Below are 16406 nucleotides of genomic sequence, written 5' to 3'. Positions count from 1 at the left end.
TATCAATTAATTTGAATTATTTTTATAAAAACTCATAAGATACTAGGTGATTTAGAAATAAGAATAGATTGGTTCTCTAGGCAGTTTAGGTTTGTTGATAAAAAGCACATCCCTTTCACTTTGTGGAAGACGCTAAACCCCGTAGTGTATGCTAACATGAGTTTTGTTCCCTCTCTGTGCCCAGAAGAATCATTATATTCAGTAACTGAAGTCTCATACGCCCTTGCTCCTGTTTACCCCATCTTGTACCACAGATGGAATAAATGGGCCTGCAATTCCTTAGGGTTTTAAAAAATTCACTATCATAGTGTAGAAATTGTGGCTGCACCATTGACTTCCTACTCTAACAGCCTGGTTTAGTGTGTCATCTTAGATGTAAAGCCTGCATAGATTAAACCCGTAGCTTTGCTTAAAATCTCTTTATGGACTGTTAATCACCAAAGCAGAGAATATAATGGATTGCAAATATTTACTAGATTTACACTTCTTTATACAGCTGTGCTAGATAATTTAATCAAGGTTTGGAAGGCAATTTCTCCCAAAGAGGTTTGTAATTCTGAATTTAAATAAGAAAAAAATACCTGGAAATGATTATGTATTACAGTGGTTTGGATTGTTGTCCATTAAATAAAAAGGTTTTCATTTATGACATAATGGGTAAAAACTGTAAAAACAGACTTAATATTAACTGCATAAAATTGCATGCTTTTTTTTTTTAATGTGTGTCTAGAAAAAAGCTCATTGAAATCTTTCCCATGGGAAAGCAGGAAATTGACAATTCCGTTCAGAGGGCAGAAAAACAGAATAAAGTGAATGCAAATCGTAGGGAAAGGAATGCCACAGTTTCACTGATAATGTTTTACTTGGCTGATGAACAGAATATTCATTTCGAATGCACTAACATATACCATATCTAGTTAATTAAAACCTATCTCATAGATGATCTTCTCCTTCCCAGATATCCATTGTTTTATTTAATGTTTCTAAATTACTTGGTGAGAATTCTTACAGGGGAATATTTAGGCAGCTGATGATGGCCTGATTTGTCATTTTATTGAATTTGCTTCTTTCTTCAGCCAGTCTCTGTTTTGAAAGCGCACAGCCTCAAACCCTAACCAGCTGTGTAAGTGAATCCTGTAGGAGAATCCATATGAGGAAGCAAAAGGCTCTAACAATAAGTCACATGTAAAAACATTTACCAGTGGTGATGATTAAAATGAAGTCTGTAGTGAGGGGATTATTTTCATAAAATCTCATTAAGATAAAACCAGTGTTAGCAAACCGTTGTTCGAATAAACTCTAAAATCCTCACAGAGGGAAAGAAACCTTGTGCCTCAAAGGATAAAAAGCCATGTGACTTTTATGATGAAAACTACAATGTTTGGGAACTAAACAGTATGAGTATAGGCTTCAAATATAAGGGAAAACAAATTTAAAAGAATGCAAACTGTTATAGCAGATTTGTGAGACATTAAATATTTAATGATCCTGTGTATATATCTGTAGAAGGATCTAAACACCAAGTTGAAGGTCCATGTAATGGACATATATCTTGAATAAAATGTAAGAACCAATTACACAACTCTGTAGCATATACACCAATAAATGTGCTAAGTCGATAAGAAAAAGTCAGGTTAATTTGAGCTAATAATCTGTTCTTATACTCCAGCCATTTATTTAAAGTATATTTCAGAAGAATAGAGGCATAAAAGCTATTTTACAAAGGTTCTTCGCATGGAAAGAAGAAAGAGACTGTGTAATTAAGGTCCAGGAACACAGTTAGGGCCTTGAGGGATGAGATAATCATGGGAGCAGGGAGGCTTTTATGCCATTTGCAAAGGAACCAGCATGTGGTGTAGTAAGCCCCTGAGATTACTGGTGATAAGTACAAAATGAAACCCTCCCCCCACCCCCGACATTATTGGGAGGGAAACTGTTTGGGGGCTGTTGGATGCTTAACTAATATTCCTGCACATCTATAAGCCCAGCTTTATTTTGTCACCTGTAAATTTACTTTCCCTACCTCTGGCAGAGACCTACATTCCTGCTTAAGAAGGCATGGATTTGGAAAAACAAAGAACAAAACAAAACTCAGAGCATGTTTTAAAACAAATTTACTTTAAGGACTGGCCTGTGAAAAAGAAGGAAAGCTTTGAAATGAAAACAAAAACCTGGAGAAAAGTGTATTATTTTTAATAGCATATAATGTAATTGCAGCAGCATTTGGATTGTCTTTATTTTGAGATCTTGAGAAGCAGTCTTTATTCTAACGTATTACTGTATCAGCCATGATTCGTAGATTCTCTTGGAGAGTCACAGTTGCACATATTCCATTGTATTTGTGTTTTCATTAGAGTTGTCAAGTCATGTGTCCAACTATTTGGCTGGGAATATAACTTACTCTGGGTATTGGTAAGGTGACTTAGCTTTTGTTTTCATTATCCCTCTGCATGTTGCTTTAATTCCAAGCTGTTAATGCCAATATAACTTACTCTTGTGTATTTAAGTAGATTAAAGACTATTTAAGATGAGTATTTGGAACGGCGACGACGTGATGCTTTTTTAGCATTCTAGTTAATCTGTGCTTGGCAGTGCTTCTGCCAACATGGTGTGAAACCTCCTCCTGATGGCTATGGGTGGGCAGACTACAGTGTAACACTAAAAGGATTAAGGATCATGTTAACTCTTTTGTTCCGCTATTTAAGCTTATGAGAACTTTGTTTTTCGTACAGCCTATTGATTGTCCTTGAATTAAATCCTGTTTTAGTTTTAACCTTGTTTGTAATACTGAGATACTTAAGGATGGAACTGAAATAATCTTGGCACAATAAAGCCAGGAACACAAGCACAGATACACAACTGTATTGCATCTGTATTCTCGGGGTGGAGGAAGGATAATAATTTTAAGGAACACTGGATAATATAAAGGTTATCATCCAACTATCAGAAATCAGAAGTAGTATTGTTTAGAGGGCAGATGAGGCTATCATTGACTAACAGTTCCTGTGAGCTTTTCTGAGGATTAAGAGGAAGTCACACTGATGAGGCATTTGAAAACAAACATCAAATAGAAGACAGTAAAAGACAGTTGGCTTTCTTCCAGGACTGTGACAATTGGCAGCTAGAATTCTTTCTTTGTGAATTAATAGGAGAAAAAGAAAAAACAACAACAAAAAAACCCTTACCAATGAAAAGATGTGTCAGATCTGAAGGAGACCATCCTAAGAGGGTGAGGTGTGATGAGTTGTTGTAAAGGCTAAAAAGGCCAGAGCCTTGGTTGGGTCTATGTTAAAAAACAAAACAATGAAGTGTCTTTTTGTTGTTCAGTTGATGAAAATCGAGTATGGGTTGGTAATTAGATGATAACAGAGAATTAGTAGATTTTAAAAATGTGAGATGCTACACATTTATGTAGGAGATTGTCTTTCTTATTTTTAGGAGTTGAATCCTTAAGTATTTAAAGTTCCTGTAAGTTACCACATAGTAGTTAAACAAGAAAAAAATAATATATACATATTGCAAGAAATTAGCAGATATGGTAAAATGGTAAAAAATTGTTGAGTTGATTCTAGGCAATGGATTAGAGATGTCCATTATAATTTGTTCAACAGTCCTGTGTGTTTAAGGTTATAATAACAAAATACTGAATGAAATCTGTAGATTTTACAAAGAAGCATAGGAACCAACTGAAAAAGATCCAAAAGGCCAAAACCAGAACAGTCTGAGAGATAAAGTAGTATCGGATTATAATCCAAAGTATAAAATGTCTTTGTGCCTATATTGACACAAATAAATGTTTGGAAAAATTAATAAATAGGGGAGAAGAGACAAATATCCCATACAGAAGAATTCCAAATAATTTATATAGATACTCCACCCTCAAGAGGAGGAAGCAGAACTCCCTACACCTCAGGGGTGGGCCACACAGAGTGATTTTCTTAAAAGAGTACAGTATGCAAAGGGGGAACAATAAAGTCTGTCCTAGAACCTGAGAAACACTACCTCAACCAGGTGGTTATGGTCAACATCAGCATTCATAAATCATATGGATGATAGATAACCTTGTTATGATGTAATAAAAATGGTACTTCACATCTGTGATCTTAATTCAGAACCTACTGCTATGAGAAAAACATGGGGCAAATTCCAATAGTCGCATAGCTTACAAAAGATGTGATGGAAACAGAAAAAGTTCGTTAGAACAGAAAAAGTTCATTAAGGAAAAACTAGGGAAATTTGATTATATAATAGACATTAATAATTCATCCGTATTGGTCTGCTACTTATATAATACTAATATAAAATGTCAAAAGGGGAAACTGGATGTAGGATATATGAGAATGCTCTCTGCTCAATTTTTCTGCAAATCTAAAAGCTTCTGAAGAATGATCTTTTTAAAAATTACCAATTTTAAAAAAGTGATTCATTTTTATGAATTTACCTTAAAATTACACAAATGATTTTAAAAGTGAAATATTAGAAAAAATTAAACATGATAGTTCAGTAAGTTACAGTGCAATTATGCCGTGCAGCAATCAAAAAGTATGTTATAGGAGAACTTTAAAATAGTAAAACGTCCATGAGCTACTGTACGGAAAAAAAATGGATTACCTCAACTTGTGTAGTATGGTTCCAAATTTCGTTCAAGACATTATTTTAAAATGTTGCCTTGAGAAGTTATATAATTAGTTTTCTTCTGCCTCATGCTATTGCATAAAGTTGATCCTGGAACATCAAGTGTTTTATGCTGTTGGCATTACATATTCTTTATTTGATGTGGATGGCTGGTTGGAGTGTTAAAGACTTTTAAGTATTTGCAAAATTTAAAGAAAGTTTGGATTTTATTTGTATTTTGTCATGATTCATATTTTGAGTGATATTGTTTAAAATAATTATATTTTGCTTTATGGAAAATTTAAAAACAAAAGTTTTTATAAACATAAACATATAAAAGTTTATATGTTATTATTTTTATGTTTTTAAATTTTATATATTTTAAATTTTACATAAAGCGAATCCTGCTGTTAGTATCCTCTTGTGACTTAACTCATTATATATTTGACATTTATCCATGTTTATAACTATAATTGAAATTAGTTGGATATAAATATACTACAATACTTTTTATCCCTACTCTTGTAGAGAAACGTAAAGTGTATGACCTCATTTAACCTGAAAAAGTATAATAAATTCTGTTGTTTTCGAATGTAGCACTCATCCCATGCTAGAGATAAGAAAACTGAGGCATAAATCATTTAAGTAACTGGCCCCCATTCGAGCTGGTGAGTGCTGAAGCTGAGGTGTGAACCACGTAGCAACACAAGATAACACACTCTTAATTGACTCATTGCAGTGTCCTCCTTCACTGATGCTTTAGTTAAGTAAGATTTAGGGATATTGCAGTAATGAGTGTTGGTATCTTATGGATTTCAGAGGATTGAAAAGAGAATTGAGGGTTATAACAGATTAGTATAGGTAAAACTAAGAAGGTAATTGGAATTAAGTTATAAATGCAGCAACAAACTGGATTCTTTTCCATATCCAAAATGTTTATTTCCTGACCATTGATTTATTAGCTGAACATTGAAAGTGAAAATCCAAGTTCAACTCAGTTCAACAAATACCCAAATACCCAGAGTGCTGCTTCTGTGCCAACCTCTCCCTGGGAGATGTGAATTGGAATGTGAAACACAGTAACAACTCCCAGAGTTCACAACTGACTATGGAGGCAGATAAAAAGAGTTCAGACCTGGACAGAGCATGACTCACCTATAGGGGTCATGTATAGGACCCACCCACTATGGGTCATGTAACTCGGACTAAAGATTAGGAAAGGACCCCTAGAGGAGAAAAATTAATAGACTTTGACAGTATAAGTAGAGGTAAACCAGATAAGGAAGGTGATAGTGTGTTTGAAAAAGAGGTGTCATCAGCACAGACAAAGGAGGTCTCAGTTTGATCATTGTGCTTGAGGGATCAGTGTCTTGAGTGCAGAGTCATCAGTGTTGCAGGGAAGGTAAGGGGCATAGTTCTCTACAAGTGGATGAGAATAACATGATAAAGATATTAAAATGTTGAGATATTTCCCTGAAGACAAAAAGAAATGGTGAGGCGTCAGTGGATTTGATAGAAGCCTTGACAGCGTATTGCAGAGAGGTGTTCTGATGCTAAGAAGTCCAAAGCCAAGTTAATAGAAATTGGCTTGGAGAGGAAGGGCAACCTTAAGAAATATAAAATCAGCAGCTTCTTTCCTAATGGATCTTATACTTCATGGGGGGGCGGGGAATGAGCATGAACTTCTTGAAAATACTTTTTATAATTTCAAAATCTTTAGTTTTCGTGTCTATTTAGATTTACAGAGCTTTATATCCAGTTGCCCGCTTATGCTATTCTCCCACATGTCTACATTTTATGCATAGCCAAAATGGCCCTCCCATCCTTTTTCTCCAAACTGCTCTTCCTCCTACATTTTCTGTCTTTCTTGGGTAAACATAGAGGGAAATGAGTATGATTGAGAGTCAACAAGAAAAGTAATACCACTTTTAGAGTAGAAATTTCAGTGTCTTGTCTACTGAATGAGACATAGTCTTATTTAAATTATTTCTATGTGGAAATTATATAGGCAGAAATTTTAGTAGAAGTGAAACATTAATATGAGGGCCGATACACAGTTTGTCTTAATAGTGAGAAAAAAGTTTCTCCAAAAATATGACTTACAGATAGATCTTAACCCAAAAGTCTTTTTCTTAAAATGATTTTTCAAAGCTCATTAGCTAAATTGATGAAACCTTCATTGAATGTAATGTCTTTCTGTAAAGGTATCTTGTTAATTGAAAAATTTAGTTCTCATTCCTAAGTGTACCTGTTCGTCAGACTCATCAATAAATACATTTTTTTTTTTTTTACCTAGAATAAGGCTGTTCTTTTCTTCCAAGGACTCTTTTTGTCTGTTCCCTACAAATGTTAACCAATTAATAACCACTTAAGGTTTTCCCCCTTTTGGGGGAGAGTGTCTTCCGTAATATATTTGTCTCTTCCTAATAAAGCAATTTGATATTTTAAGATACAAAAGTACAGTCGAAAGGTGAAAGGGAACAATGGATAAGATAAAATGTGGTGAGTGTTAAAGTGGACAATAGGGGAATGTTTTTATTAGATTAGAAATACTGTATCTTACAACTGAAAATGCAAATTATACTATACCATAATGTCCCTTTCAAACACACAGGATAAAATTTGCATATCTAAATTGGATCAGGCCAAATGGGTTTCCCTCATCTCTCTCCCTTGAGCAGCAATCAGCCTGAAAAAGCCTGCAGGTGATCCCAATAGTGAGTTAAAATCAAGAGTCTTCATGTATGTGTATATATACGTGTGTGTATACACACATGTATGTGCCTATAGGTATGTATGTCTAAATATAAATATTCAACTTATTTTCACTTTAATTTCTTAGTAGCTGAAAAAAATTTTCAAACTCCTTTTGATAATTATTTCCTTATGTGTATTTCATTTTTGTATATTTTTCAAAATTTTCTTTGTATGCAATGTTCACATTGCTATTTCACTAGTATTTCTCTGTTGGTTGACTTTGAGAGTGTGATAAATATTTGAAACTTTGAGTTCCAGTGAAATTGTATTTATGTATTAATAGGCTATCCTTTTTCTTCACTCATCGTTAAAGAAATACCTGAAGTATCTAAGAAGGATGAACTGTATTTTACTGGGCTATTTGTTATCCAAAAGTATCTACATAATATTTTTGAGTTGAAATTCTTACTCAAATTATTCATTTTTTGGTCCCGTTATTCATAGGTATGCAATTAATGCATGCAATTAAATTTTGCAAATAATCCACTATTCAACATACAGAAAGTTGATTGAACAATGGAATATGCTTAAATTCCTGTATATACAGATATTTGTATTACTTTGATTTTTTTGAGTGGAATTAAAATTATATTATTAGATAAAATGAATATAATGTAGAAAATTTTAAAGATTTTATTTATTTACTTGTGAGAGAGAATGAGAGAGAGAGAGCATGAGAAGGGGGAGGGGTCAGAGGGAGAAGCCGACCCCCCGCTGAGCAGGGAGCCCGATGCGGGACTCGATCCTAGGACTCCAGGATCATGACCTGAGCCGAAGGCAGTGGCTTAACCAACTGAGCCACCCAGGCACCCGTATAATGTAGAAGATTTTAGTTTATTAGACCATTACCTCATTATCAGGACTTGAACAAGCATTTCAAATCAAACCATCTGACTGTAGGTGCTAATAAAAATCAGCTCTAGATATTTTTGAGGGTGAACATGAACCCAAAGTCTTCATAAGCCAGTGGAGGTCTTATGCCTATTTAGTGGCTTTTTCCCCCCATTTAGTGTTTCTAAAACTTGGATATGTTTCTATTTTTATAATATGTAAGATGCACATCTATTGTATTTGTGTATAGGGATTGTATCTTTTACCCAAATGTCATAGAATGTCATAGAAGTCTTCTTATCATGTCCATTTTTTTTTATAAGAGAGTGAGGGAGCAGGAGGGAGGGGAGGGTTAGAGGGAGAGAGAGAAAGCATGGAGCCTGACACTGGGCTTGATCCCAGGACCCCAAGATTATTACCTGAGCCGAAATTAAGAACTAGACACCCAACTGACTGGGCCACCCAGGCGCCCCTTATCATGTCCATTCTTGATTATTCATGGATAAAACATCCAGTTTGTAGGCAGTCCATACCCTAAGTTTCCCAAGTTTCATTCCAGTTTGTCCTTTGCCAAACTTTTATTTGGAATATCACTGAAATATATGATCTCACTGATATGAGGAATTCTTAATCTCAGGAAACAAACTGAGGGTTGCTGGAGCGGTGGGGGGTGGGAGGGATGGGGTGCCTGGGTGATAGACACTGGGGAGGGTATGTGCTATGGTGAGCCCTGTGAATTGTGTAAGACTGTTGAATCACAGACCTGTACCTCTGAAACAAATAATACATTATATGTTAAAAAAAGAAGAAGATAGGAAGGGAAAAATGAAGGGGGGGAAATCGGAGGGGTAGACGAACCATGAGAGACGATGGACTCTGAAAAACAAACTGAGGGTTCTAGAGGGGAGGAGGGTGGGAGGATGGGTTAGCCTGGTGGTGGGTATTGAGGAGGGCACATTCTGCATGGAGCACTGGGTGTTATGCACAAGCAATGAATCATGGAACACTACATCAAAAACTAATGATACAATGTATGGTGATTAACATAACATAATAAAAATTTAAAAAGACTGGTGCCTGAAATAAAGTAGAAAATCTCTAATAAAAACCTAAAAAGAAAAAAAAAAGAGTGGGTGGAGTGTCTGTTTTATTTTAAATGGTCATGTGTATATGTAAAAAAGTTAATAAAAATATTCTCTAAAAACATGTTTTGGAAAGCAAGAATTTCCTAATTTGAAGAAGCTTTCCAGGAAATAAAAACACGAAAGGCAGGACTACACCAGTGCTGTTGTTGCCATTATTTAAGGGGGAGTTGATCCTGAACAAAGCTGCATATTTTATTTTTTGAGCACATTCACCAGTGTTTTTGTACCGTATCTTTCGTAATTGATAATAGTGCATTTTACTGCTATCTACCTGCCCCCAAGTTCCTAGGTTTAGTTCCTTTCTTTTTACACTTCTCTCCCAGGTAATGAGAAGCATTAACAGGAGTCTGTATAAACAAGTGAGTTGCAATTTGAAGATATTTAGGTCTTTAAAAGGGCACTTTTTAGGAAAATGGAGATTTTTAATCATAGTACATACTTCGATTCCAACTATGGGGCATATTTGGTAGATACTATTCATGACAAAGGCGTATAACTTATATAGATACATTGTTGACAGTGACATAGACCTATGTTCATATATGTGTATTGCCTTAGTTATAGAAGATATACTACTTAATTATATGTAATGTATGTGTACTATGTATGTGTATTTTTCATATCCATTTGTATGTTTGTATCTACTGACTGGTTTCTAACTATTAATGTGGGTGCTGACTTTTTAAATGAGTTCTAGTTTTTTTGGCACACAGAAATCTCCATTTTCTCTGCTTGCTCCAGCTCAGCTCTAAGTTCTGAACAAATGGTCAGTATCATTTGCTGGTTATTTGAAGAAATATGTAGAAGCAAAATGAGATTGACAAAATTTTGAAATCTTAGGAAATCAGCTATTGCCGAAGTAAGATTTTGTTAAATATTTTCGTGTATAATTTGGTAATATCTGATAAAATGAAGCCATGCATGCTTGTAACTAAGCATTAATACCACATAGGGATGTCTAGTGGAGAGAAACTTGCATGTTTGCACAAGGAGAGGTATATAAAGTTGTTCATGGTAGCCTTACATTTAATAGCAAAATAGCTGACTCCGTCTAAATGACCACCAAAAGAAAAACGTAGAAATAAAGTATATGTTTATTCCATAGATTTTAAAATGAATAAACATTATTTTTCAGCTCTGTTAACACACATTGGAAGGTATAGTAGTTTGAATCACACAAAAGCATACCTTGAGACAAAGCTTTAAAAGTGCAGGTAGTTTATTTGGGAGGTGATCTCAAAGAACACCAAGAAGGGAATGGAGAAATGAAACAAAGTATGTGTACCAAGTGAATTACAACTATGAGTAACTGGGCGGAGTACAGTCCTGTGGGAGAACTCTGGAAGACCATGTGGGACAGGCACTTTTGATATCTGACTTAAGGGACCAGACATACCAACTTCCATCCATCACTTGTTAAGGGCTGCTTGGGAGGAAGGGAGTGGTCTATTTCTTGAGACTTCTGGCCCACTGCACAAGGGCGGGTAGGTAGACTCTAGTGGTCAAAGAGAGCCATAGGTAAAGAGATGCAGGTGTTGGTAGTTCTGAGTCCTGGCCATGATGAGTGTCTGGGGGATATGGGGAGAACCTGATCCCAATTAAATTGATGAAGTGCTTGCTGGTAGGGGTTAATGGGTGGAAAGGAATGGACTTGGACCTGCAAAACAAATTCCATTTATATGATTTTCTTAATAAAAATATTTGATGTGAATATGACAACATCTTAATAATTTTCATTCTGGTATGTGTGCACAGCTGTTTGTGATGGCATTTTAAAAATAGTTTCCTAAAATTAAAAAAAAATCTGAAAATAAAGTAGGATAAAAAAGCCAGCTAGTCTTTTATGATTCCATACATACTGAAAGGCTGAGAATATAGATATGAATTATGCACTCCTTGAGATCTGGTAACATAAAATTTTTTTTCAAGATTTTATTTATTTATTTGAGAGAGAGAAAATGAGAGAGAGCACATGAGAGGGGGGAGGGTCAGAGGGAGAAGAAGACTCCCTGCCGAGCAGGGAGCCCGATGCGGGACTCGATCCAGGGACTCCAGGATCATGACCTGAGCCGAAGGCAGTCGCTTAACCAACTGAGCCACCCAGGCGCCCTGGTAGCATACAATTTTGTTTACCAGGAGCTTACACAGAATCTTGGAGGAAGTTTGTAAAGTAAGTGACAGAATTAATTAATTATGATTCTAGTTGACAAAGCCATGTCTCTATAGGTATTCTAGGCCAGCTATGAATCAGCCCTTTTTTGCTTTAGTCACCATCAATGTAATTGTCTTTAATTTTTCTAATGTACTTTGGCATTGACTGGTGAGAAATGTAATGTCCATTTTTAGTATATAATACTGGCATCTAAAAAGGTATGTTCCTGGATAATTACAGACATCTTCCAGTGGATGTAAATAAACAAGATTGCAGAAAATTTAGGAAGCCAGTTATTTGAGAATCTTGTTAGAGCTCCAAATAGATGACAGTACGTCTGTGCAGAGGAATTTATCATTTTTCATTCCTTTGAGAAAATCCTCTTAGACGCAGTTGTGAAGACACTATAATCTCAGTCCTTGTGCAGAATTGCCAAAGAACAATACATGTCGTCTTCCCCTTTATTGCTTATCATACAAAGGTAATATCCCTGCCAAACATTTCCTCTGAATATTAAGTAACATGCTGGGAGACAAGTGAACTATGGGCTAGCCCCATTCCAAAATATAACCAGGAGATATCCCAACAACTCATGAAACCTCTTTAAAGCCACCCTTAGGCAAAACCTACTTTGGATGAACCGGTCCATACTGTGTTGTTTAACCAGCACAAACTGAATTTTACCAGCCTTACAGCTAGCTATTCTTTCAGTAACCAAAGGCTATAATAGTATTTGGTGAATACTCAGTATGTGTTTTATTTGTACTTTGAAAGGAAATAAGAGCTGATAAAACCAAAATGAAAAGGCAGGAAATGGAGGTGCTTAACATTATGTAGAAATTTCACAGAAAATATTGTTTGAACTGAAATTAAGAAATATTGATTGAAAAAGAAACAACTGTCTTTCATAGGTAATTATGTGAAGAGATGTAGCTTTTCCTCTTTTAGAAAGAAAATTCCTTTGTGATCTTAATACCAGGAGTATTTTTTTTTTTAAAGATTTTATTTATTTGACAGAGCACAAGCAGAGGGAGAGAGAGGGAGAAGCAGGTTCCCTACTGAGCAAGGAGCCCGATATGGGACTCGATCCCAGGACCCTGGGATCATGACCTGGGCCGAAGGCAGCCGCTTAACCGACTGAGCCACCCAGGCGTCCCACCAGGAGTATTTTTTAAGAGTTGTAAAAATGCAGTGCATTTGAAGGTACTCTCCAAAAATAAAGTATAGCAAAATAAAATTTCAAAAGTCCACAGGGCATATAACATTTGTTATTTGAAAGGTCTAGAAATTTACTGGTTGATTTGCTTCAATCCTAGGCAACAAGACAGTCTGCAAAACTAAATGACCAAATACTAACACCAGACTTATTAGGGGTTCAGTTTGCTTTAGGTAGATGTAATGCCCGTGTGTTCAGATATTGCTTCAGAAAGTTGATATTTCAGTGTCATCCTTTTTCAACTGCATATTTTGTGAGTTCTACCTAATTAGTGACTGTGAGAAATTCTAAAATACAAATGCTGTCTCCTTCTATCATGCACAACTTTGCCTCAGAGTCTTTTGATGGGGAAACCATGATCAAAGGATGATTTATGTTTGTCAACTGCAGAGGGCTTCGTTTCTCCCAGTTTTCGGGAGGCTTGCAGCATGTGACTTACAGCTGCTAAAGCATTGGAATAGAAGGTATGAATAGAAAATCTCTAAAAAAAAAAAAAAAGAAACTCGTACTGTTTGTGTATTTATGTAGGTTGTAACCACAAGTACCTATTACAAAGTGTGGAGTTTATCTTGTGCAACATTTTGGAGTTTAGTAACACTAATGCCTTGAGGAAAGAAGTTTAGAGAACATGACATTGATTGTTATAACTTAACAGCAAAGGACCTAGACAAAGAGTCACAGAATCTCATCACATGAAAGCTAAATTTTCTTTAAAAGTTTGTCGAGGAGAAATTGTATGATCTCTTAGTAAAATTTTCCATCAAAAGTAGAGTTTGATTTTCATATTCCTTATTTTCTCTGAAGGAGAAATAAAATTCAATGCCTACATATTTCTTCAACCTCATAATTTCCATTTATTTCTTTTCAGAAATTGTTTTCTATATATATATATATATATATGAAATCATCATGCTGTATATCTAAAATTAGTATAATGTATGTCAATTATATCTCAATATAACTGGGAAAAATGATTAGGATGAACATTCAAAAATTGTTTTTTTTATCCTTCATTGTAAGAGTTCTTGAGGACTTTTGTACTTGGTAAAACTAGTCACAATTTCTTGGACTTTAAGGACTGTCCTACTTAGTAAAGTGCCAATTGCAAACTAAATTTTTCATCTTTATTTTCTACTTTGTGGGAGATTCCACAGTCTTACCTGGTAAAACTTATGTTGAATTTTTTCTTTATTTTTACTACCATATTCTTAAATTTGAAGTGTTATTTCTTGTGCATCGATTCCTCCTGTTTTATAGCCTCTTGTTTCTGTCCTGATTTTTAATTCTTCTCTCTCAGTTATTGACTTTATTTTTTGCTTTCTTCATTTTATTTGCCCCTCCCCCCTTTTATTATGTGTGTATATTTCATTTAAGAGGCTCTCCATGAATTATCTGTTGATGTTTAAGAATGAAGTACTGAAAATCAAACCGGCTACTACAGGAACACCACTGCCGGTGGTGGTCATTAAAAATCTATTGTTCTTTTCTTTGGGACTGGCAGGATTCTTCAGAGAGGAGGTATCCTCAAGTCTCCTTCATGAGTGAGTGTATACCTGTTTCTGGCATTCTGACAGCTGCTTGAAAGGGAAGGAGTTGAATGTTTCCCAGTTCAGTATGCGGCTCTCTATTTAGCCTCCCCATTTTGGTACAGTTCCTCACTGCTAGACTTCACTTTGCCTGCATATCCACATCTCTCTGGTTCAACTTCTCCAGAGAGTAACTTCTAGTTTCCTGGAGAAAGGGAGAATAGTAATAGGAATATAGTTCTGGTTATCAAAACTTGGAATATATTTCTAAAAAAAAAACAAAAAAACAACCATTTTCTATATGTAGGGTACCAAGTTCACTCCATGGTTAATGCCCTTTATATAGTGCGTGGTTATACACTTTATAATCAAATGTGTTGTGTAGTACTTTTTCCTTTATTTCAGTGGTAAAGCTGAGAGGGTTTTTTTTTTCTTTTTTTTTCTTCTTAAGTATGTTTCTGATTTCTGAGTGGACTACATTTCTTTTTTTTTTAAGATTTTATTTATTTATTTGACAGAGAGAAAGACAGTGAGAGAGGAAACACAAACGGGGGGAGTGGGAGAGGGAGAAGAATTATAAAGTTGAACATGTATTATGTATTATGTCTCTTGGCCAACGGTGTATCACTTTCAGCGAACTGCCTATAGATGCTTTATCTACATTCTAATAGTACTATTAAACATTTTCTCTTCACTTGTTAGAGATTTTATTAAAAATGAAAATAAGTGCAGGAAAAGCTTTTTCCAGTTTTTCTTTGTCATGTGATCTTATTTTTGGTGGGTTATTTTATTTGCCACTTGGGACAATTAATTATGATGAAGCCATATGACTTCTTTATGGTTTTTGATTTTTTGACTTTTTAAGAAAAACCTCTTCACCCCAAATTTGTAAAAATATTCTCCAACATTCTATTTTAGTATGTATATAGCTTCATTTTTTATTCACAATAGGTCTTTGATTCATCTGTAATTTATTTCACAGTGTGAAGAGAAATTCATTATTCCTGATTTCCAAGTGGCTAGGGATTTGTCCAAACAGCATCTCCTGTTTTCTTCAGTGTTTATTTTTTGATTTGAAATGCCCCTTTTATCATACTCTAAACTGTCAAACTTTTGCAGTCAAATGCTCTACCAGTGAGCTGTACTCCCTCACATAAACTTTTGTTTCAACACTTCTATCCAGTGACTTGTCTGCAGGTGTGCAGTTTTGCACATCTCCAATTGTGTCACTCCCGTGTTGTTTTTAAATTGGTACATTTATCTAGTAGAACCAGATTCCCTTTTTATTACAATGACTGTTTTACAGTTGTATATTTCTGCATAAATGCTAGAATGCATTTGTTAGGTTTAAGAAATGTCCTACTGCATATTTTACTATCACATAATTATATGGATTAAAATAAGAAAAATGATATAAAATTTGGGGAAAATTACATATTTGCATTTAAGTAGGTAAGTGGGTTTTTTTTTTCTTTTTTTAGGAAAACTCAAGAAAATTCAAATTATATTTTTATATACATCCTGTATATCTCTTTTAATTCCTAAATTCTTTTAACTTGTCTTATTTTATCATTTATAAATGAGAATCCTTTAAGAATGTTTAATTAGAAAACACAATTAAGTTTTCAGAAAATTAATGAATATTTAATATATTAAACATTTAATCATCTGATTTTTCTAATTTTTAAAGATTTTTCTCCCCCAAAACAAGCCAGGAGAGACTATGGACTCTGAGAAACAAACTGAGGGTTCTAGAGGGGCGGGGGGTGGAGGGATGGGTTAGCCTGGTGATCGGTATTAAAGAGGGCGCGTATTGAATGGAGCACTGGGTGTTATACACAAACAATGAATCATGAAACACTACATCAAAAACTAATGATGTTGCCTTCGGCTCAGGTCATGATCCCAAGGTCCTGGGATCGAGCCCCACATCGGGCTCCCCGCTCAGCAGGAAGCCTGCTTCTCCCTCTGCCCCTCCCCCTACTTGTGTTCCCTCTCTCCTGTCTCTCTCTCTGTCAGATAAAAAAAAAAAAAAAAAAACTAATGATGTAATATATGGTGATTAACATAACATAATAAAAAATTTTCATTTGTTATCTTTGGGTTTCTCTGATAAAAAATATTGTAGCTTTTAGTTAATCATTTTAACTTTTTCTAATAGTTGT

The sequence above is a fragment of the Mirounga leonina genome, unplaced genomic scaffold, assembly GCF_011800145.1.
Source record: "Mirounga leonina isolate KUSES-001 unplaced genomic scaffold, KU_Mleo_1.0 Mir_174, whole genome shotgun sequence".
In the NCBI taxonomy this organism is placed as follows: Eukaryota; Metazoa; Chordata; class Mammalia; order Carnivora; family Phocidae; genus Mirounga; species Mirounga leonina.
Note: the sequence above shows the minus strand (reverse complement) of the source record.